This window comes from Enoplosus armatus, chromosome 4, assembly GCF_043641665.1.
Source record: "Enoplosus armatus isolate fEnoArm2 chromosome 4, fEnoArm2.hap1, whole genome shotgun sequence".
Classification (NCBI taxonomy): Eukaryota; Metazoa; Chordata; class Actinopteri; order Centrarchiformes; family Enoplosidae; genus Enoplosus; species Enoplosus armatus.
This window is the reverse complement of record NC_092183.1, coordinates 20,141,091-20,165,353: the sequence shown is the minus strand read 5'-3', so window position 1 is coordinate 20,165,353 and position 24,263 is coordinate 20,141,091.

Sequence of the window (24,263 nt, the reverse complement as noted above, 5' to 3'; positions counted from 1 at the left end):
GTGTAGAGAAAGGAATCGCTTTGTCATTGCACGTGCTTCTTGTTAAACAAGTCACTCCTCTATTCTCGACCGTGATTTGCTTTTTTTTTGCTTCTTTTTCAGGAGACTGATGCACAACTGAAGGTGCAGCCAAGGTATGGTGATTATAGATGGTTTTGTTGATCCGCAGGAATGATCATGGTATTGATAACATTTCAAACAAACTCATAATCAAAGGGTTTCCTGTTGAAGTTGTAATCTTTTCTGAAATGGGGCTTTGTTAGCTCAGTGTCATTTGGGTGACCAGGAATTATTTGGCGGTAAGCTAATGGGGCTGGTTTTGAGTGGTGCAGCGCCAGGGATCGTATAGGGGCTCCAGGTGGTGTGGCCTGGGGCTCTGATGTGCTGCTCCTTTTTAATCCCAGATGACATTGCAAAATCCCCAAACCCCCTGCCCTAGTATAAGACTGTATAGGAGCAGAGACCAGATGATTTGCTTAAAGAGCACATATCATGTATCAAACTGAGGGAATAAGGAGCTCCACTGTTTTATGTTAAGCCTGAGACCATAGGTTATGCTTAATATGAAAGATATGTATTTATTTAGGACATTTGTGTGATTCTAATGAAACTAATTCATTATTTAATAATTCTGATCTATCAGTTTCTCTGATTTCGTTCCATCAATTGCAACTATTAAAAAAAAAAATTGCATCATACGTGAGTCTCTCCTATGGAATATGTAATGTTTACATTTTTATTTTTTATATTAAAATCTATCCAACATTTTTGCCGCAGTCAACAAATACCATTCTAACCGCAGTTTGGTAACATTGAATAAGGAGCCCAATTTTTAAGCTTAACATGAATAACACATTGTTTTCTATGTGTGCCAAGAGTCCCAGAATACCTTGGCTGTCAGTGCTGGGGAGAACAATGGTCTCCCAGTGCTCCTGTCCAGAAATAGTCTATAGCTCACTGATGGAGAACATATTTCCCAATAGCAGGTGTCTGAGTCAGTCAGTGCCTGATCCTCACCATGACTGTAAATGAAAGGGCCAGCTCGTCCAGGTGCGGGAGCACCTCTTTGGCCCTCTCAGGTTTCTCCTTGATGGAGGAGCTTTTTGTGGAAGAATGAACAAGAGAAATATTGACATTAAACTATGTATATTACCATTAAAAAGTATATACATCATCCCCTTTAGGATATATAATATTCTACAATTTGCTGTCTGAGGCTAATGACACACACAGTTATCTAATCTGTACAGATGACTGACAGCCTTTTATTAATATAAGCGTTCTTGCTGTTTACAACACATATGGTATATGAAAGTTGTACTCTTCAGTGACAGTCCATGCTTTGTATTGGACAGCAGAAACAACATGCCTCAAAATCCTTTTGTGTTTTTGGAAGTGCACTATTAAGGCAAACACAGCACAAGCTTATGAAATATTTATATAACACATTGATAGTCAGTTTGACATATCTTCATTTCATTTTAAAAGTCAGCTGGACTCCAACCAAAGCCATTCAAGACAAAACCTCAAAAGCTAAGAGAGTTTTAGCAGTAAGTACAATAATCACTTGCACTGCAAGGATAATGAGCTCTCAGATGTGTCATATATTTGCCTGAGAAATTAAGCCAATTTGTGGAAATGGTGGCCTGGGGTTGAGGGAATACAGAGTGGCTTGTAAAGATGAGTGATATCTGGCACAGCATGAAGAGAATGAGAGGTGTGCTGCCCGGTGCTTAGCTCAAATGAAAGCTCTGATTAGTGGAGCAAAGATCAAAATGACAGAGCGGTGGAGGCTTCAGCTGGGCCTTTGTTATTGATAAGTCTGTCATCTCTGCTGATATTGGAGCAGTAATGGCAGCTGATGATTAGGCCACTCCTGAGCTATTAACTACATTTCTTATCCTTTTACTGGGGCCCAAGAGAGCCTGCTTGAGAGACAAAGGAGTCCTTTATGAAGCTGGCTTCTTAAACGGCATCCACCTGACCTAAAAGGCACAACTGTTACTGTCTTTCTGCCAGGCCAACGGAGTCAGGGACGAGATACATGTCAGAGGTCGCAGTGTGCTGCTGTTTGAAATGAAGGGGTTCTGAGTGAGTAAGCTGCTGAAAGATGGCTGCGGCAAAATTACAGAAAATTGGCTGTTTTGTCAACATTTCATCAGAAGATTTACAGAAAGCTGACCCCGACCCTTTCTCCCCCCCCCCCCCCCCCCCCCCCCTCTTTCACAAGGCTAAGGAGATTGAGTGGGTCGGAATTGACTGACAAACAAATCTCTTCTTTATGTCTTTCTCGCTTTCTCTTTCCCTCCCTAGAAGTGATATTCAATATGATCTCCTTTTAATGATCCTAAGTGGCTGAAATTACATATCCTCAACACATATTGTTGAGGTTGTTTCAGTCTGATTCCAGGGCACACAAAGGGCATAAAAAGTAATGATCACAATGTTTCGGTTCTCCAATGAAAAGAATAATATGGCAAGTAACATGGGATATTTAAGTCGGCTTGCTAGTGTGCACTAGATCAGTGATTCCCAACCAGGGGTACCTCTGCAAGTGCAAGGGACTACATGGGAAGATTGTGGAGAAGCTCAACCACTTTGAAGAAAAAAAAACCCCCAGACATTACTATTTCATTAGAAAATATATCCATAGATGTCTGTAACACTTGATCACTAGTTGGCAGTTAAGTGAGCAGAGAGGCATCAACAGTTAGCTAAAGGTAACGGTTAAAATGTTAAAATGGAGAGCGAGAACTCGAGAATAAACAGTTCAAATAAGTAATGGATAAATGGTTGAAACAGTTAAACGGAGCGGCAAGTAGTTGGCTAAAGGATAGATAGCTAAAAATAATGGGTAAAGAGTTGAAATAACTAAACATAATGGATAAATGGTTGAAATTGTTGGCTGAAATTCATTAACGGTTAGCTAAAAGTACCACATCCAGCTTCTCCAAGTGGTAGAAGTACAAAGGTAGTTCAATTGTATGAAAACATTTCTGTAACAATAACGACTGAAATAGAATTGAAAGTGTTCACAATCCTGTTTAAAACCAATTCGAATGAACATGTCTGGAGCATGACAGGTGGTGCCACTTAAGTGGTGCTTGAGCACATCTGACGGGGCTGTGGGAGTACATCCGACAAAAAAGGTTGGGAACCAATGCACTAGATTGCTTACAAGCTTGTTTTGGGCGCAGCATTTCCATCTTCAGCTCCACGCTTTGTCTCTGACCCCAGCTCTGTCCGCTCTCTGCCTTTGGTATTCCCCTACAAAGGCCAACAGGAATCCTAGGCTTGTTGATTTAGCCCCCAGTGGCCGGAGGCAAAGCATCTTTCATTAACGTCTAAAACCTCAGGAATGAGATACTGGCCCCACGATAAGATCTGGTAATGCAGTAACATGGAATTATGGAAGAAGAAAATTGCCATTTTGTATATAAGCACCTGTGATCTCCCATGAAAGCCCCCTGTTCCCCGGGTTGGGTCAGTCCCAGGAGAGGAGAGGGTCCTGGAACCCAATCCATCCTGCAGAGGAGAGATTTTCAGACTGAAGGCCTGGAGCAATGGAAGGTGCTGCTGTCTGTGGAAGGTCAGCTGAGAGTACCAAGACAGTGATCCTGTGTGCCTGCCGGAGAAAATCATCTCCTACCCACAGGAGAAATGCCCCCCCCCCCCTGTTTGGACTTCTGTTTGTGGTCAGCAAATGCTTTAAGGTCAATACAAAGCATTTATGAGGCACTCCAGAGGCATTGTCACGGTACTTTATCAGTTTACCAGTAAGTGCGGACAAATCAGAGAGCTGCTGTGAGAATATGGGGGTTCTTGTTTCCTCCATTGCTCTTAGAAACGTATGTCAGCCTCAGCACTTTCAGAAAGGTGTTTCTTTATCTGAGCCTCTGTGGAGAGGACACGTCAGGAACAATAGATTTATGTGGCCTTCTGACATTTTGAAGAAGTTGAATACCTTTTCACACCGAGGTCAAATTCAGAGTCCTCCAAAGAGCCTGGAAAGAATGCAGGTGTTCAGCTTGCAGCAAACAGCCTGAAGAAAAAATCTCCTTTTGCCATCCCTGAGCCTCCTTCATCCTGCAGTCTGTAAAAGGCACAGGCAAAGCTGTTCATGTGGCTATCGCAATGATGAAGTTTCCAATATCTCTGGTTTGCAATCTTGGCATGTACTGGTCATTTACACATCATTGTATCAAAGAATTATCTGTTGGAAGCCAAGCCAAGGATTTCTTCATTTCATCCAAACTGGAGGTCCTATAGGGATTTTATAGAGAAAGGTTTATCAGATTTTCCCTGTTTCCCAAGTTTGAATGGTCAGTTGTCAACTCATTGCCATTGCTGGCAATGAGTGTTCAGGGTAAAACAGATCAACTGGCAGGAAGAAGCTGGAAGGAAGGAAGAGAAAAGTCTTATTGTGGCAGAACTGATGTGTTTTTGTCTCCTCTGGATAGTTTCTTCATCACCTCTTTAAATTTTAAAGCATTTGGCACACAGCCTGTGGCAGGTTCTCTTGAGGAAGCAGCAAAGCAATGAGGGTCAATGGTGCCATAAATCTTAGACTGTCCACTTTGGAACCAGACATGGACACTTGAGATATGCATATTTAATAAGAATGTTCATGACGATGTGACTTGAATGTCCAAGTTAAATGCATTTTATATGAGGGAACTGTTGCTAGATGCTAACAAGTGAGAACAAAGCTGTTTGTCCGCTGGGGACCCGTGTTACTGAGGGGCCTTCATCTTGTGTTTTCTGATGCAAAAAAGGATAACATGCACGAAACCGCACATAAGTTCTGCCTTTGGGTTTTGAAGGGCCTGAGGGGGGAAGAGAGCTGGCAGCCATGTTTTTGCACCTCATTCCAGAGCAATGCAATAAGTGACATAACTTTGGCCTTAGCATAAGAATGAGACTCACACTCAGAGATGAGCTTTTCTTCAACCTCTGTCCTCGCTCTAGATTCAAGTTCTGTATGCACTCCTGAGTTAAGCTTTATTGAATGCAGATAAAAAATAATTTGAAGTGGAATATTTTGGGGCCAAAATACAGCAGGTGTTTAGTTCTGTATAATCAAGTAAAAAAGCCAGCTGACTGTCTCCAGACGAATCTTCTTTGATTTCTTTCCCACAACCAGCTTTTATTGTATGCAACATATGAGAGACTCTATCACGTGGGTTTTACTTCATGACAACTGTATTGAATAACTTGGTCTTTTGTGGTTCAGATGTATGGTGCAAGAACATATATATAAGCCAATTGTCCAGTTGTTGACGAAGTAAAACATCCATTCTCTGCACCAGAGCCTTAAAGTAAATTGCAGTTAAGTCGAAAGGAAGAAGGAAAACTCTCCAACATATATAATGTCAATAGTTTCAGGCAACAGAGGGGGGTATAAGTTCAAGACAATATTTGGAGGCTAGAAGACTGACAGTAATTCAATTAGACAGGAATCCTCACCCGTTCTGTGGGTCAAAGTTATCCATGTTAATCAGCAGAGACCGGAGACATATAAGCTGCTGGTTTCCTGCTGGGGCTACTCTGTCTGACTGTGCGCTGTTACCAGGCTTTGCATTTAATATTAAAACTTGTGTCAATACAAACTCGCCATTAAAGACGCATGTCATTAAGAAATGATTAACTAAACCAGTAACCTGTCAAATCATATTGAACAAGTAACTTGGCTATAATATTACTATTATTAGTGACTGAATTAAAAAAATGTACAAATGAGTGAGTGTTGAATTATGAACTGAAACGATGCATGCTGGCTCACTGTCATGGCTTACTGGGACACTTGAATTGAACAGAGCCACTGTTAATGTTAGTAGTAACACCTGTGCTTTTCCTGCTATGCCAAGTCAAAATGTCGGTTTAAATGTCTTAAAATAAAGTAAATATGGATTACGTGGATGATAATACACTGTGAATATACAAAGTGGAAATTGCCATGTTATTTATAACGATGTCCTCTTGTTATTAACTGTGAATTATTGTGGTTATTTGTGGACAATCAATAAAAGACTATAATCTGAAGTGCAAATTACAAAACAACATTTTGCAATGATTAAAGGATAGGTTCACAATTCTTCAAGTCTGTCTTAAAACAATATTCACACGCCCCTATGTGCATTGAAACAGTTATTGGTTGCTGTAATCATCCGTCCTGTTTGCACTGGCCGTGAAAAAAAAAAATAAAAAAATCTCTTCCTAACACGATTCCAATGTAAGTGAGAAGATGAGATTTTTTTTTAAGTATGGAAACTAGGAACAACATCATCTGTCATCACTCAGTCCATCCTGTTAATTCCTTATGTGTCGTTTACACTTGAAACTGTTGTTTGCGTTGTTGTTTCATATTGAACTTAATGCCACATTTAAATGACGAGGCTCCTTTAGTTTCCATTAGCTTGGTCGCACACTTCCTCTAATTACCCGTCCCGGTTGTGGCAAGTTGTGTCACGGTCTTGTTATTTTCACAATGCGAAATAAAAACTTTCCTACCAAGCCCTATAAGTGGTTAGCTTGATAGCATTTGTCGTTCATTGTAAACAATGTGCAGCTCCTCCTCTTTGTGCTTCAGAAAGGGCCAAGAGTATTGTGTGAATACTTCAACAGAGAAAGAGACACAGTGAATACAAAGATAATATTTCAAATGGTATTCCGAGCAGTCCAGTTTGGCACCAGAGTGAGCTGTGACCCTCAGAGTGGCAGCTTAAGAATGCGGCTGTCGTCTGGACACTTTGCACCCTGGGAGATGTCTGCAGAAAATAATTACTTCAACCAGGACGCTGTCAGCTTGGCAAGAAGCATATGATCTATTGTCTGAAAAGAAATGGAACTAGTAGCCTGTGTCGGTTATTAAGACAACTCAGTTTGGAACTAGGGGGATAATGGTAGTTTGATGTGTGTACGAACAAAGCAGTTGATTGGAGTAACTGAGCGTGAGGATCCCAGTTGCTCCAACAATTAGCCCTAACCCTCGACCTGCGGCCTCCTCACTCCAAGAACAGGTGGACGCTGTTGAAAATCGAAAGAGCGAACACAAACGCACAGAGAGAGGACGAGAGCCAGAGCTGTCATCCTGACTTTCAGATGAAGTGGGGGATTAGGACGGAGGTGAAAGCATGCTGAGGACCATGGTGACAGCAGATGAAGGGAGATAGCGCAAACTCTTGTGGAATTCACAAGCATTCATAGGCAGTAGGAGTGTGGGGGTGAGGGGGTTGCTACGAGAGAGCTGGGGCGCTCTCAGAAGTATTTTTGGTAATGTAAATTTCATCACAAAATGTCAATAGTAATGATTGAGTAAGTTTTGCTGCAGGGAAAATTACATTTCTGAAAAGATCTGAAAGGTTAAATATGCTTTTCAGATGACAAAGTCCTCCAGGGAGCATAACAGATTGCTGACAATCTCTCTCTGTTTTGAACTGTTATGAAATCATGTACCGTGTGTGTGTGTGTGTGTGTGTGTGTGTGTGTGTGTGTGTGTGTGTGTGTGACCACAAACCCAGAACACCACCAGTCACACCACTGACAACACTGATATTAATACCAAAAATGATGTCTTACAAATTACAGCTTGTGCTCGGGATATTCTTGTGTGTATGCATGTGTGTGTGTCTATGTGTCATATGTCTTTTTCTGGTGTTATGGCTGTGCAGGAATGTGCTTTCCACTGTGTTTCTTCTCCTGCCGGGTCTAGCTGTGGTGGTCCCGCGGCACCAGCCATTCGTCCTTCCACAGACACGCTGACTAGGCCAGCCCGGGCTCAGGTATCTCCACTAACCTCCCCTTTGTCCTGCTTTAAAATAGGCTCTTTTGTCTGCTGTTTTCTGCAGGTCATTGTGAGGAGCGCTTCTTAGTGTCAGCTTTAATTCACACTGTAACCCTAGCCGTGATGCCTCCCAACTATCCACGCTGCCTTCCTGGCATTCAGCTGCTCCTTGGAGAGCTGAGGCTGCATTACCCCCCTCCCCAATAACTGCACCCGAGGGACGACTTGCAAACTTTGTTGCTTAAATATTTAAATAGCCCTTTAATTGACATCCGTCAGACCTCACCCAGAGCACAACCTGAATGCTGCTCTGTGAACATAGAAGAAAATGCTGGTGCTGTTTTTTTTCTTTCAAGTGCCGTAGAGATTAGATTATAGAGTGCTCAATTTTTTTTTCCCCCAAGATCATAGATCGAATATCCAAAGCCACAATTCATCACTGCAAATTGATCGGTGTCTGCTTTGTTGCAGTGCTTCGTTCTTCTTTTAAGGCAATAGTTTTTAAATGGTAGCATGCAGCAGAAAAACAGTTCGCTTCTCCGGGTAGATTTATACCTTTAAATGACACTAACTGGCCTCAGCTCAGCAGCGAGCATTGACAGTGTTTTTACAACCTCTGACCTTAGAATGAACTGGCATCAAAACAAAGGAACCTCACTCCAAATTGCAACAACAAAACCATGTGATGGGAAGTGGTCCAGTGGATGATGCAAAATAGAGTTGCAAAGAAGGAAATGCACTAAAAAAAAGTCAACGACGGTGGTGTTTTTTCTCTTTGGAGCTTAACCTAAGATCCCAGCTGGGGAGATACAGCCCCCGGGCTCTGTCTGCCTGTCTACCCTTGAAAAAAAAGAGAAGAAACAACAGGAGAAAAGAGAAAAGAGGCTCATGTTAAAACAGCAAACAGCATAACCTGATATGGACACTCAGCTGGGGTTCGCTTTACTTCTGCAGTCTCTGTTTTTCTCTCCTGAGAGGGTACAATCTATAAGGGCTTCCTCAAACCATCTCCATGGCTAAAAATAAATCAGACATACAGTAGAGCTGCTGTCAGAAGTTTAAAAAGTGAAAATATTCCGATATCAGTCAGACAGATGATTAGCTGGCTTCCTATCCAAAGTATTTTTTTTTTTTTCACAACTATGTAGTAATGTGTGCTGTGAAGGAGGAATATTTTACATAAAAAAAGATTATGTTTAAATTTGTGACGCACTGATTGAATAAGTACAGACGTAGGCGTGGCACAGTCTGCTCACTTTGTTCAGTTTTGTTGAACAGTCAGTTGAACTGGTTTTAAACAGACCATTTCAAATGAAATGTTGCCTGTTAAAATAAACGCCCCACACTGCCATACCTGTGTGACACCTATCACCTATCATGTTTTATAGCCACTGGATGGCACAGTGGAATATGAAATAATACATGGTGATCAAAAGAAGGTGATACTAATAACAATAGCAAGTATTTATTTCATTTTCTCCAGCGTATGTAACTAGAATTAGCCAATCTCGATAAGAATTTTTGTTTGGTCTTTAATGTGTTGCTAATTTTTTCATCAGTCTTAAAGTCTGAAGATATTCTGTATTTTTGTTGTTGTCAACAAATCCAATAAAAAGAGCAAAACCGACAATCAATTCATTCTGTCTGTCCAAATTCTCTACCAATGTAAATCTTAAAAACAGGTCACCGTAGATTTTTTTAGCAGCTGTAACTCAACTGCTGCGGTAAGGACTCAGCCTATGTGGTACGCGCTCTACCCGGTGAGATACCAGGACACCCCAAGTGGAATGATGTCCATGGAACTGGCTCAAAATAAACAGTGGCCATGTTCATCGTGATGAAGAAACATGTCACCCAGGGCAACAGTGTGGCTCGTTGATGTGTTTATCATAGTTTTTGGACAACAATGCAGGTCTATGGCACAGAGGAACAAGCTATATCAGGCTTTGACTATGCAGAATATTTGTTACTAGGATCTGTTCATTGTTGGTTTTGGTCATGTCATGCAATTGTCTTGAAAATAAGAAATGTAAAAATATAAAATGTCACCACACGTATACAATACCAAACAACAGGTCTGTCTAGCTTTGACTTAGGCCCTCACTGATTTTAAGGATGCACCTAAAACGTAAAGAAACCAGCTTAAGATCATGGCAATTGTGACAAAGATGTTGGATTTAGATGTGAATCAGACCCCAACAAGTAACTACATCAAGGCAGAGTTTCCCTCTGACAAGCCAGAGTCTTTCAGACGGGACTGCTGTCTTGAGGAATGGAGTGGAGGATTGTGGGAGCCCGTCTCGGCCCAGTTCCCTTGCTCAGCTCACATTCTCCGGGTGAACCCGTGTCCTGGGGCCAGTTGGGCGGCACAGTCTCATGTCTCAAGTCCTCACAGTTCACTGGGCCCTTTAAAGTGAGCACACCCACCAGGGGCCCTCAGGACTACAAAAACTACAAACACTGGGCTGTCCAGGCTCCTATCTGAGACACACAGATGCACACTTGCATGCACACATGCACACACACATGCACACACCAACTGTTAACAGCCCATTTATCTTTGATACAATGGAGAGACAATAGCAAAGACAAAGATATGATCTGCATCGGTTGTTAGTAGCATGGGTTTGTAATTTCGCCCCTGAGTCATAGTCAATTCTGGGCAATATTCATCTTTTCTTTTTTTTTCTGCATGATTTTCTTTTTTTTTTTTTGTTTTCAGAGAGGAGATACAGATCCTGAGATGGTTATGGGAGGGAAATGTCAGAGAGCGGATCAGTTTTCAGACATGGCACACTCCGGTGAACATATCCACAGAGATCAAAGCGACCCCTTTGCCTACCGCAGCGCATCCCCAACAGATCTGACAAAGTGCCCCCATTGTGTGACCCCGACCCATTACTGATAATGGATCGCCTCCAGAACCGCCCCCTCGGAGGCCGAACTGGTCTTGCACGCAGGGCTGCGGTCTGCGCTGCGAGGAGAGCTGCGGCATGTTGATGAACACACGTGATATGACATGTCAACTTTCATACGGGGTGACAGCCTCAAACTGATTGGGAGCAATGTGAAGTTTTTCTTTTTCTTCAGCGTCTCCCTTCAAGAATGCGATGTTAGATTCTTCTGTATTATACCTTCATGAGTCGTTCCAATGACTCTTTTGCTACAGCCATGCATTTATTATGATACGGGAGCATGTAGAACTTCAAAGACAAGGAACAATTGCCAAGTTTCGGCGAGTTCCTTCCAGTTGTTTGATATTTCTGCTGAAGCAGCGATGCACAGGATTTGGTTCCCATCCGAGCTATTCCCTTCGCTTGCAAGAAAAAAACGCCACACATCTGCGACCGCTCAGTGCTTTAAATTCTGCTTTATTTCATCTAGTGACACAGCAGAGACACAGATTGTTCCAAAGCCAAATGTGGCGTCACTGTATGTTGTTATTGTTGTTTGTTTTCTAAAAAAAAAAAAAAAAAAAGTTGCACCTGGATAAGTCATGACATTACACCTTACATTACGTTGTCCTCAACATGATCTGGGCTGTGTGTGTGTGTGTGTGAAATATCTAGGTGGTGTGTTTGGGTGTTGCTTGTGTTCTGGCTGCAAATATGTGCACACGCCCACGCCATCCACACGTATAAACAGTTACACACACACACACACACACACACATTGTGCTCTTCTAGCCTGAGGCATGTTCTCAGTCCCTCCCTCCCTTCATAATTACTTAGGTGATCAAGGTTAGAGCAGCAGTAAAGCACACTAACCCTTTAACCTTGCGTGAACTCTCCCATTAGTCCACCTTGGAAGCTGATGCACGGTGTCAAACACTGTCGCCCACAACAAGCCTGTGAATTAGTCTTGGCATGAATCTAAGAGACGGGTCTAAAGTGGCTGCCGATGCCTCCACGTGAATCAGACGCTGCGGCAGAGACAGCAGGAGCGTGAGGGGGTCAAAAATGCAGCGTTATCAAACACCCCCCCCCCCCCCCCCTCTCTCTCTGACCCCCTGCCTGGGCTTACAGAAACAGGACAGACTCCCACAACGCACCCTGCCATTCTGCCAGCCCCGAGGGCTCCTCCAGACAGCTCAGGAATTCGGGATAGGGATCCGACAAGGTCTACAGCTGAGAGGAGAATTTCTACCATCCTCCGTTTCGCCCTCTTATTGTCTGGCACTGGCATCCCAGTGTTCCCTGTCTGGCCCCGTTGTCCTCCCCAGCTCTGTGTTTTGATATTGTTTTTGCTCAAGGGCAAGGGTCATGTGGGTTGTGACATCTGAGTTTGACGGGAAATGAATTGCAAACACGGATCATAATAAAGGTGAGAATTTAAACTGCGGTTGACTCTGACAGAAAAACAGAGTGGATGAAGAGAGCCTTTGTTATTAGCAAGTATGCTAATCATAATGACATCGCCCAGACAGTTATTACAAATAAATCCTTTCAATGAATACATGATCCGTTTTTTGTCTGGCTTTGTATGTGTGGTCTAACAGCCATTTTTACGTCGTTGTCAAAATGTCCAAAATTCAAGTGCTAACATTGCCCGTTCAGAACTGCACTGGAGGCAGATGGGAGGACTAAATGATCGGTCCAGGGGGCTGCCATCTTTTTACACCCTAATCCAGCTTTGTTGACTGCAGTACACAAACTATTTTCCAGGGGGCAGTATTGAACTAAGAGAGAAACAGACTGACTGTTGAGCCAGAAGAAGCACTGTGTGGGGGCTGAGCTCATGGAGGGTTAAAGGCAAATAATCAAACCCTTATTAATAACTCAGATTCTCAGCTCAGATACTTTTTAAACATTTATACTGATTCAGCAGCTGAAATAAGTGTCAAGGTTCACTTTGTCACAAGATAGCTGCCACCATTTGACTGAAACAACTTTGCCGAGATGGAAATCTGGCTTTCTTTCACACCGCACCTTGAGTTTGTAAAGTAAAATGTTTGGATGGGATTGTATTTTCCTGCAAAGACTGATCAGATAAACCACAATCATTACACAATTAAGTGACGCAAAATTGTACCTTCAAGCTTATTAAGATAATTGCTGTTCTGACAAGCATGACAAAATCTCTAAGATGAGTTTTTGGAACAGTTTAAAGTACTTAAACATTTCTATTCTTTGAACTTTTATCCGGTAAAAAGAAAAGGGCAGAGGTGCTTTTATCTGCACACAGAAACTATAATGTATCACAGCAATAAATCAAAATAGCAGAATTAGCCACCAGTACCAAATCCTAATTTCTATCTAGGGGACATTAAAATTTGACACGTGGAAACAAACGTTTAAATCACAATCTGAGGGGAGATAAAAGATAGCTCAAGTCATTGTCACTGCAGGATCTGAAAATCGGCTCGGCAACAGCCCGGTGACAGAATGAAAGGAGAGCTCACAGCTGAGGCCATAGTGTTGCCGTCACATAGAATTTAGGCTGCGTGATGGACAGATCAGATGGACTGGGCAGATATTAGGAGTGGGAGTAGGATATGACTGGGATGCAGATGAGGCTTGTCAGAGCCGGGAGGGAGGGGGGGGGGGGTTGAAGGGGTGAGAGGGGGTGGTAGTTGAAGTAGGGGGAGGGAGGGTGGGGGTTCATATCCAGGGAGACTGGGCGAGCAGCAGTATGCAGGTGGTGGCTGGCTGGCGCTCCTCAGCTGGGCCCGCCGCCAGCTTGGCCCCTGGGTGCCCCGCTTTGAATTCAGCCCTTTGTGCTGCCCCGGGGAGGTCAGACAAATTCACGTCTCATCATACACTGAGATAGCAACGATACAGGGTAATGACTCAGCTGCCCTGTCGCCTCTGCTGTAAAAAATGTTCATCAAAACAGCTTATCTCATGTGGCGCGATCAGCTAATACAGATTTCTGGTGGAAGACATTTTAGATGAACTTATTTGCATGTTTTTCATGCATATTGTTCTTTGAAAACACAAGAAGAACATTTTTTTGGATCTCTAGAATCATAAGTAACAGATATTATATTATAAATACAATGTGTGTTTGCGTGTGCATGTGATGTTTAATGTAACATAGGAAAATCCAGCTTTTAGAATCAATTCAATGCTGCTCTGCTTGGTCCCTTTGAATTGACAAATTGATGTTTTTATATGAAAGCAGTAAAATATTAACTCAGCGCTCTAAAGCTGCCACATGCCGAAGCAAACTGTTCGATTAGTGTTATTGTGATTTCAGTAACATGCATGCATATTAATCTGACAGTAAATTGACATTTCTTTCTTTCATCGGAATCAAATGCTGACGTCTTAATCGCGGATAAACTTTCTTGGAAACTGACACCATCATACAGTGAGTTTCGCACACACAGTATTTTATGTGTTTTTGAAGGGACCAGTGCGTCAGTGGCCTGGGTGGCGGCCTACTTAGACCCAGTCGGACTAGTGGACAGGCTCTAATGAGAAGCAGGAGCAGTGAGGTGGGAGTGGGACTGGCTCTAGGGAAGGGTCACATGGGGTCAACTATCAAAGATGAGTGCAAACCTATCCCTGTGGAACAGACTCCGAAGAAAACATCACCCTGCACATGCTAAGCTCTCCAAACTGGGAGTTCCTCAGCTTAATTAATCCAAGACACACAACTCCCCCCCACCCCCGCCCCCACCCACCCCCCAACACCCACTCCTGAGCGAACATTTTTGCTTCACTCCACAGAGGAGTGCATGCTAACATACTTTAATGTCATAGTCATTTAGCTTGTAGTCATTTTGTAGGCTGTGCTGCTCATTTCTTATCAACTTTGATCGTGCCACATTTGAAACAGGCTGCGTTTGAAAGCTTTAAAGTAATCAAGCTCATCACTGGTTTCATGTCAGTGTAATTTATGGCTTCTATAAAAAAAAAACAAAAAAAAAAAAACAAAGCGCAGAAAGAACCAACGCATATTTGTGTATTTAGATATTTACTGAAGGAATATCTGGGAGAAAGGCTAAAGTACATATGGTTAACCACAGAAACAAATATGAAAGGAAATTTATTATTGGGAGTTGGAAAGATTTATGTGGGTACATTGAGAAACACCCAGCAAAGGTTGGAAACCACATTGTGATAGACAGTTAAAACCCGTAGGAAAATAAAGACAGATGTGGAAGTGTAGAATTAAGCTCGTCAGAAACAGTGGCCGCAATGAAGTTGTCTAGACGGCTAATTTTGAGGATGAAAAACTGTCTACTGTACACTAATGCAAAAGCAGTGATTAAAACCAAGTTTACCTCAATTTGCCAAATCAAAACTGCAAGAATTATACAGTACAGAAAGATTTGTTGTCATCTTCACTTTTTTTTTTTTTTTTAAATCAATTATAATGATCTCGTTCATAATTCTACTGTTCTGCTCTGGCTGTCAGCAGCTGTCAACTTAACGCTGGATGTTTCTTCACCAAGCTTAAATGCGTGCGAGCGACTGTGTAAATCTTCACTCTCAAACACATTCATCACTGATACTGAAATCTGAAGCACGTAAGACAAACATCTGAGTCATGGGATGTTCATTAGCATTGTGAAGGCTTTCTGCAGATGCTGAGTTTTGTTAACAAATGTGAACAAACACAGCTGTCAGCGCAATATGGGGAAACTACTGCAGCGTTTCTCAGAAATTAATGTGAGATTGAACCAATTGCTACACACCTAAAAGCAATTTTCTGTCGTTTTATGTGATGAGAGCTATATGCTGTAGCAACACACTCTCTGCTCTCACGGCCGCTAGCTTAATTTGCAATTGATCCTATCTCCCCTGTTCGGCTCTTGCTGCAACCCTCACAATGAGAACCTTTCGTCACAGTAACACATTAGTTTCCCTGCACTTGTCCAGACAAGGATTTCACTAGTAATGGCCCTGTAATGGCCTGCAGGTCCTTGGGCATCGGCTGTAAAGGCTATATTATTGAACAGTCACTTCTTGACTGACAATTTGTGCACATCTGTAGAAATTGCCAGGCGGCGACTGGAGCCGCCCACTCGATCAGCCAAATTGAACGCAAGGCCGACAAGAATGAAACTGATGAAAGAGAAAGCAAATGCCTCGCAAGAAGACGGGACACGTCAGGAGGCCGGAGTCAGCCCAACAGACAGGACTCTGTCAGCTCTCACTATCTGGAACATGCTACCTCTCTGTTGCAGTTGCCTCGGAGCGAGTGAAGCTCTCTGTTCAGACACGCAGAATGCTTTTCGCACCTCCTTTCATATCAAAGAAATATCACAGGAGGACAGACAATGATCATTAGCTAATTTGATTTATGAGAAGACAGAGAAGGAAGATGTCTTGGATGTGTGTGTGTGTGTGTGTCCGATTTTGCCATCCAGTAGGCTATAAAAAAAATAGGAGCTCTCTTGCTCAGTGCTGACACTTCACGGCGTACTTACTGATCTAGGCACGTATGTTCCTCCACATGTCCGCCTCAGATTACTTTATTGTTTTAGACCATGGCTCCTCCTGCTGAGGTCATTTACAGTTTTAGATTGTTTTTCAGCCGAAGCCGTGCTGAAATTACAGCTCCCAGACATCACGTATTAATCCAGTCTGATCGCCGTGATGCCATTTGCTGGAGGATCTTTGTCGTAATCACTAAAGATGGCTGGCACCTGTCTGTGCGGATACGGCACAGCAGCGGCACCCCGGTGTACTTTGCATATTTATGTTTTAATTGTATTACAGCCCGCATGGTCTATTAATGTTGTTCTGTTCCAATTGCTGGAGTGACACAAATATGCCGTGTTCCCCGTCAGCTCTGGTGTGCTTCTGTGCGCTCAGGCATGCAGCGTACGGGAGAGAATGTAGAAGGATGGCTCTGCAAAAGGCAGGGATAAATAAAAACCTAGTCTATAGTTTCCAGTATGGATTGTAAAGACGTTTCACCATAGCACTTTGAACCTCACCTCAAGACGTCAGACCAGAATGTGGGGGAGCATGATCCATTTCTTTGTTTTTGGAATAGTTAGTATTGACTTTGAGGATTAATGACTGTAGCTCCCTTGAATGACACTGAAGTGGTTTATATCTCCTGCATCATCCCCAGACAGTTTGAACACAAACTGTGGACCAAGTGGATGGAATCCAATGTTCCCAAGGCAAGTTGACAAGAAATGTCAAGAAGAGACATGCACCTTCAAAGGGTAAGCCACAGGCAAGGGTTTGTGGGTAGGTTTCTGCTGTGTGCAATGGCAGCTCTCTGTCGGGGCTTGCTACCTCCTGCTGAGCCTCCAGTTCCAAAACACCCGAAGAAGAAAATCAGGCCATTCTGTCAATCTGCAGTTTGACACCACTGCTGCATGGCTAGAAATCCTCTCTTTGTGTTGGGATTTATATTATAAATAATTAAGCCATTTTATCACAATGCATGCTAAGACACTCAGATCAACAACTTAAAGCAATAGTTTGACATTTTGGGGAATACGTCATGTCTGTTAAATATAATGCTACTACCAGCAGCCAGTTAGCTTAGCTTAGCATAAACACTGGAAAAAGGGGGAAACAGCTAGCTATGTTCGAAAGTAACAAAATTGGCCTACCAGTGCGTGAAGTATCCGCTGATTGTCTGGCAACCTCGCAGTGATTACAAGATTTCAGAAAGTTACTGCCAAGAAATAGTCCAACAAACACAACAAACGCGATATGACGCGTTAATAAGTGTGCTTTACAGATGCTGGGAGGGAGCTTTTGTCACCTTCAGACAAAGCCAGGCTAGCAGTTTCCAGTATTTATGCTAAGCTAAGCTAACTGGCTGCTGGTGGTAGCCTTTGATTTACCATACAGACACAAGAGCGATATCAATCTTCTCATTTAACTCTCGGAAAGAAAGCAAACAAGCGTATTTCCCAAAATGTCAAACTATTCCTTTAAAACACACTCATTAAATCGTACAGGGATCTCTGTCGCATATGAATCTAGCATCACTGCCTGCTCTCAAAAAGAGCCTATTTAATACAGACAGCCACAGTATAGGCTATATCATGAATTTGGCAACGTAAAATATTTCATAACAGAGTTTTACTTATTCTATTTCAAGGCCCTGCTCAGTGGTTAGCGCTCAACGCCATGGAGCTGGTCACGTCTCACTTGTCAGCAGAGGAAGTCAACAGAGAGCTTTCATTGAGGCGGGCACAGCGAGTCTGATGACATGTATGAAGGTGGGGGCGAGGAACATGTGAACTCAGACACCGCCATACCTTTTTGGGGAGCCAGCCAGTGCCCCGCGGAAGCCCAGAGCATGAGGACTTTAAGTTTCAGGAGCCCATTCAGACGCGCCGCCGCGAAGGTCCGACTGCACCAAGCAGGAGCTCTGAGAAACCTGAGCCAAATGCAGAGCCGCACATGCTGATATGCACAGCAGAGAGAAGTGCACCGGCTGGGGCGAGGGCCGGCTGAGGCTGGGATTAAGCCAGATATTACTCCTTTCAAAAAACACCACAGTACATGGCTGTGTTCTGCTCTGGCGGCTCCACTTAGCTGACTGACTGTAGTGTAATCAATATTTACTCATAACGGCCACCGTGGGAGGTCACGACCTTTGGTGTTCGTGACTGGTTATAATGTTGAGTTAAAGCTCATAATCTTGATCTATTGAAGAAGAAAAAGAATTACTCTCATCGAACAATTACAGCAACTATACAACAAATATCTATTGCTGATAGAATAAGTTGTCACTCAATTAAATTCACTAGTGAAAACCTGTTTGCATTTTTTTAAATCTTTAAAGCACATTCTATGTCTGCTCATACCATCAGCGTGTTTTTGCGCTTGTGGCAAGGCCTTAAAGGTCACGCTGTCTTTATTACACCCAACATTTCATCTCTAAATCCATCTTCATTAAACACGGAGGAAGGACAATGGCCTTCCTTGCACTTTCAACACTTAACCTCACCAGGCACAACGATATTGTAAAAGTGCAAATCTCTCTCCAAAATGGCCCCGGAGTTAATAATTAAGCCATGACATTTGGGAGAGACACCAAAAAATCCATATGGTGAAATTTACTAACCTTTTGAAAAGCCAGCGAGGGGAGGCTGTTCATCTGCGGTTTATTTGGGCCGCTTTAGCCCGTATAATAAAACTGTCAAAAACACACCGAAAGGCCGGGGCGGCGCACAAAGGAGCGCTGTCTGCTGTTAACTGGAGGAGAGCATGAGGCTAATCAATGCGCTCCAAATCAAAACTCCATTAGGAGGAGCTCCGTCTCACAGGGGGGAAGGGACTGGACAGAAAGACACGACTGACAAATGATATTCATATGTAACATTATGGATTATAATTGTCATGATGAACTGATAATCATGTGGGTCCTTGCTATAATGAAAAAGGCCACATCAGGGCACAGTAGCCCCGACCTCTGTCTTCTGAGAATAAGTGATTATCAAGTTAGAGCGGGTCACACAGGAGGTCACACGCGGCCCAGTGGTCATTAGATGATCTCTGTGCAGCACTCACTGGATACTGATTTACGCGTTTTGTAAAGATCTTTGGGAATCACTAAATTGGATCTAATTTATATAAACAAACAAAAGGTATATAACAGACTTCTTTCATAACGCGCCACCCGAAGGACAGAGGTCAAGCTTTATTTTCAGAGCAAACGTATGTCTTACAAGTCATTGATGGTCTCCAGAAAGGAGTCATTAGGGTATATAATAAATAGGGCATACATGACAGGAAATGTGCCAAATACAGAATTCCTGACAGTTTGGTTAAGCCCTCGCTGGCTGTTGACTTTCAGATTTACTGTCCACGCTCAGCTCCGAGTGTACACTGCGAGTGATTTATCAGCCTCACAGGTGAGTTCTGTCGAAACATCCAGGGCTTAAATAAACGGCTCAGGGCTCACCTTGTCCTGCGCTGTATCCCACATCCAGAGGCGACTCTGCCCAAAACCCTGTGTGAGCCAGGAGAGGCTGCCTCCTCTCCTCCTTAAGTTCATCCAGACAGAAGAAAAGACGAGAGTTACTTTGAATTCAAACTTTAACAGGGCTTTCAGATTACACCGATAAAATTTCTCTTTTATATGCAAACATGTTTTTGGGGGAGAGGAGTAACGCACGTAAAAGGGGATCTTTATTGACACGATTAAATTGCTGAGTAACCTGAACTGCATTGCGCACTCTCTTCCAGCTCTTGTGGTCGACATGATTGCTGCCTTTATCTGCCTCAGTGACAGATTTAATTCTCCGCTCCGGTTTGACAAATGCACGTCCATGCTGCACGCCGACCAGCAAAAGTTTGCTTTGTCACTGCTGCTGATGTCAGTTTGCCAGAAGGTAACTTAAGTCAAAGAGTAATTATAAACAAGCGGGTATCAGTTAGCTATGCGTGTCATGAAGTGGAAAACACATCAGTACTAATTACCAAAAGCTATTCATATGAGTAAATCTGATTGATCCGTGTTGTCGTTGAGTCCTTATTAAAGGAGATTGCCAAAATCACATGTGTATGGGAGCATAAACTATCCTCTGCTGGAGCTAAAGGACAGAGTGAAGATTCTAATCTGCAGTATTACACCCCTGCACAGCCTGGAGCTGATACACTGATTATAAAAGCAAAATTCACTTTGTGGACAATTAGAAGGTTTGCTTGAACTTTAATTTCTTCGAGGGCCTAATATTACTTTGCTTCTAGAAGTTCTGAGCCGTCCACTGAGGGTGACGTTTGTGGGTTTGAGTGTAACTATGGGATGGATTGTCATAAAATTTGGCACAAACATTCTCCTGCCCCCCTCAGGATGACTCATAATCACTTTGATCCCTTCAGTACATCAAGCGTCATCCTCAGAGCAAAATTCCACTTTGTGAAATACTTTGGTTTATGACCAAATCCCTGCTAAACTAATCAGCCTCCGCTGTACTTTGTGTTTAGTGCTAATTAGCAAATGTTAGCATGCTAACAAGCTGAATTAAGATGGTGAACAAAGTGAACATTATACTTGCTAAACATCAGCATGTTAACATAGCCATTGTGCACATGTTAGCATTTAGCTCAAAGTACTGCTGTGCCTGAATACAGCCACACAGAGCCGCTAGCATAGCTGCAGACTCTTATTTATTTTATTGCTCTTGCTGCTATAAAATCATACAAAGTCACAAATTAGTAGCAACGGGAGGCAGCAGATAATGTTTGCTATAACACATCAAACTGACATAAAAGTAGTTAAATAGTTTAAAGCAGAAACTTTTTTCTTTTTTTTTTTTCTTTTTTCCTGGACAGATATTGAAAGGCCGCAAATAACATGTGTGGTATTTCTATGATTGATTGATCGTGAGACTATAAATATTTAGACAGGTTTTTAGTACATTATCATACCAAAAACTGCCATGACTATGAATTTCTCATGACTGTGAATTTTCTCAGTTGCCAGATGAGATGGCAAATTGCAGCAAAGTCCAGGGCGTGCGATGTAGGAGAGAGTGCAGGACTTGGATTCCAACATCAAGGGAGAGGCTCCTGGAGGTTAGGAGTGCTGGCTTGTGTTAGACCTTAAGGTCATCATTCCTTCAACTAATGCCCCTGGCATCACCTCCTCCTTGACTTCAAACACCCTGGCTACATTCCTAGACCATGTACCAATAAGCACTAATAATGCAGAAAAATGAAAACCAAAACAGATGGGCTCCAATAGTGGTGGGGATTACTGAGCCCTATCCAGGGCTCTATCTGCACCCCTGGGCGCTGAGAGGTGAATCCTACACGGTCTTTTTCTCAGCACAGGAACAGAGGTAGGAGGTGAAAAAAAAGAGTTGCAGCAATATGTTTACGTGAAGTTCAAATGGTCATTTTTCTTCTTAGACATGAGGAATGAATGTAACGGATTACACCTGAACTTTCCTTTGAATTGTGGCTTTCTCGTATTTTTATTTATCACAAGATTTTGTATATTACTAGTGCGCTTGTGTCTGTATGGCATCACTTGTGGTATTTCAGAAACAGTTTCCGTCTGTTGGATCAGTAAAAGTAACAGTATACCACTGTTGGACCTGTAGCATGCAAACAATGCCTCATACTGTGGCAGCAGTGTTTTGTGCGGCTGACTGACACCATAAAGCAACGCACTGCTGTGAGGACATGCTTGGATGTCTGGCTGTGACCCCTCTCTATGGTCAAAACCGCTGCATAGTCTGCCATTTGATTATGCACAAGCCCTCAAGGCTAAAAGAATATGTGTCAGACGCTGGTTAAACGTCTCCCCTAACAATTAACCACACGCCATGGAAAATGCCCAACGAAAACACCCAAAAGCTCCCCCCTGCTCCCACTGGGGACTCGCTGTGAACTCCTGTGAACTCTGTGAAATCACGAGAAGAGATCTAGACTGTACTGAACCCACAAACGTCTGAGTGTCTTCGGCCCTGCGAAGCAACAATTAATTGGGCTTGGTTTGTTCAAAAAAAATGTAATATCGGTCTGTTTTAAATGCGATGTTGAGAAATGACAATTGGGAGTGCCAATTACAAGTACAGTTAATTCAAAACAATGGGCATCTCAAAATAAAAGTGTCCCGTGGTTCGAATGAGTCACTCCCTGACTGATTTAGTGTGATGAAGTGATGGTGGGACATGCAGCCTAGTTTGCTTACTCTTCAGCTACTGTCTTAGGTCATGCTGTGATTTTATGGGGCGGCTGGTGAGAATCTTGCTTTAAATTACCCCGAATAACAAACCAACCTCCATATGTTTTTCATGGGACGGGCAAGAGAAGCTAACGCTTAAGAGAGAAAATGAATCACAAACCTCCAATTGTGTCTCACGTGGAAAATATCAGGATTTTGGTTATCTAATGAAAATATTGTCACTAGACTCATTTCCTATGTGGTGCCAGAACGGCAGAAGAGTAAATGTGTGAACAGTTTACTGAAGGCCGACTCTTAACTCTGCGTGAGTTTGTGTGTGTGTGTGTCTTCAGCTCAGGTTTCGGCACGACTGTTTTCATATCGAGGCCGCACTTACCTCAACCTCTAAGTGTCGTCTTTGGCCGATTCACGTCCAAGTGCCAGAGAACAAGCAATGACATAGGTTATATTCACTCGTTGCCCTCTACTGTTTGGCAAATTGGAGGCTTGGAACGGAAGAAAGTGGGGACAGGAGGCAAATTTTGTTTTTGTTTTTTTTACCCCGTCTACTACCACTAATACTATGTACCCAGAGCCTGGGTGGAGCAGAACAGAAGCCTGGATATTTTGGAAAAATGAAAGCAGACCGGTATAGTTACTATAATAGTAATAGTATAGTATTTTAGTCTCATCAGAGATTTTCATAATTATGCAATAAGACTCAGTTCAACTAATGTTATTCCTTTTAGATTCAGGAGTTCCACGGGCAAAAATTCGCAATTATTATTGCTGCAGATCCTTGAAGCAACAGCCGAGTGAGGGGTGTTTCAATTTTTTGGTAAAGAAATGGTTGATGATCTGCCATCTTACCCGTTTCCCCTTTCTTATGATGGCCATTATGGAAATAAGCTATAAGCTTTATTGTGTTTTTACCCTCGACGATTTCATTGTACGTCGGGACTGCGTAACTGTCTTGTCTTGTGTTTACCTACGTTATTATTGTGAGATAAATCTGTCTTTCTATAACTAGCAGTTACAGAATTGTATAGTTTTGAACAGAAGTGAACATAAAGATATTTCAGCAAAAATATCTTGTCGGAGAATTTAGGTTTTTGAGGGTTTACTCTCACATTTCCACTACAATGTCGCCAGAAGAGCCTTGTCCTCCTCTATACCCAGACACCTCTCTGTAAGCTCACCTGGCCTGTCCTGAAAAGGGAGAGGTTGAAGCTAATTGTACTGTCTATCCCGTGCAAACACAGTGTGTGCGTAGCAGCCCCATCCATGTTTACTGTAAATGGGAGCCTTTGTCGTGTCTGTTTACTCAGTCTTTCACATCTTTCACACTTTAATCCACATATATACTGAAAACCTGACGCAAACCTGTTCATTGTCCTCACAAGTCCTGCCTATAGTTACAGACACACACACACACACACACACACACAGACAGACAGATTGTTTCCTGTTCAACGTGACATAGCTTTCTTATATCTCACCCAAAGCAACCTCAGGTTTTGATCCATTTTTCGATCGTTTGCACGCTCAAACATATCTCATCCAATCAGTTTCCATACTAAGATGATGTCACCGCGAGGTGCATCCAGGGATACTCGCCTACTGGTGTGACAAGTGAAGATAAATGGCAGTGTAACCTTGCCAACAAGTCCAACACCTGGCTGTCAGATTGAAGACTTGATAGCAGAGATATATACAGACACCACACAGTGCTCACGCTCTAAATCCTCACAAATTTGACAATTTCATGTGCTGCTTCTGCTCAGGACTCGCAGCCAAGGTTATTAAACCCCGTCGTGAGCATGACATTAGGAATATATTGAGTCGTAGTATCTCAGAACATCATAAATGCGCTGTTTATTGGCTTGGTCACATGACTACACAGACAGTGGGTGGAGGCTTGCCTGGCCACATT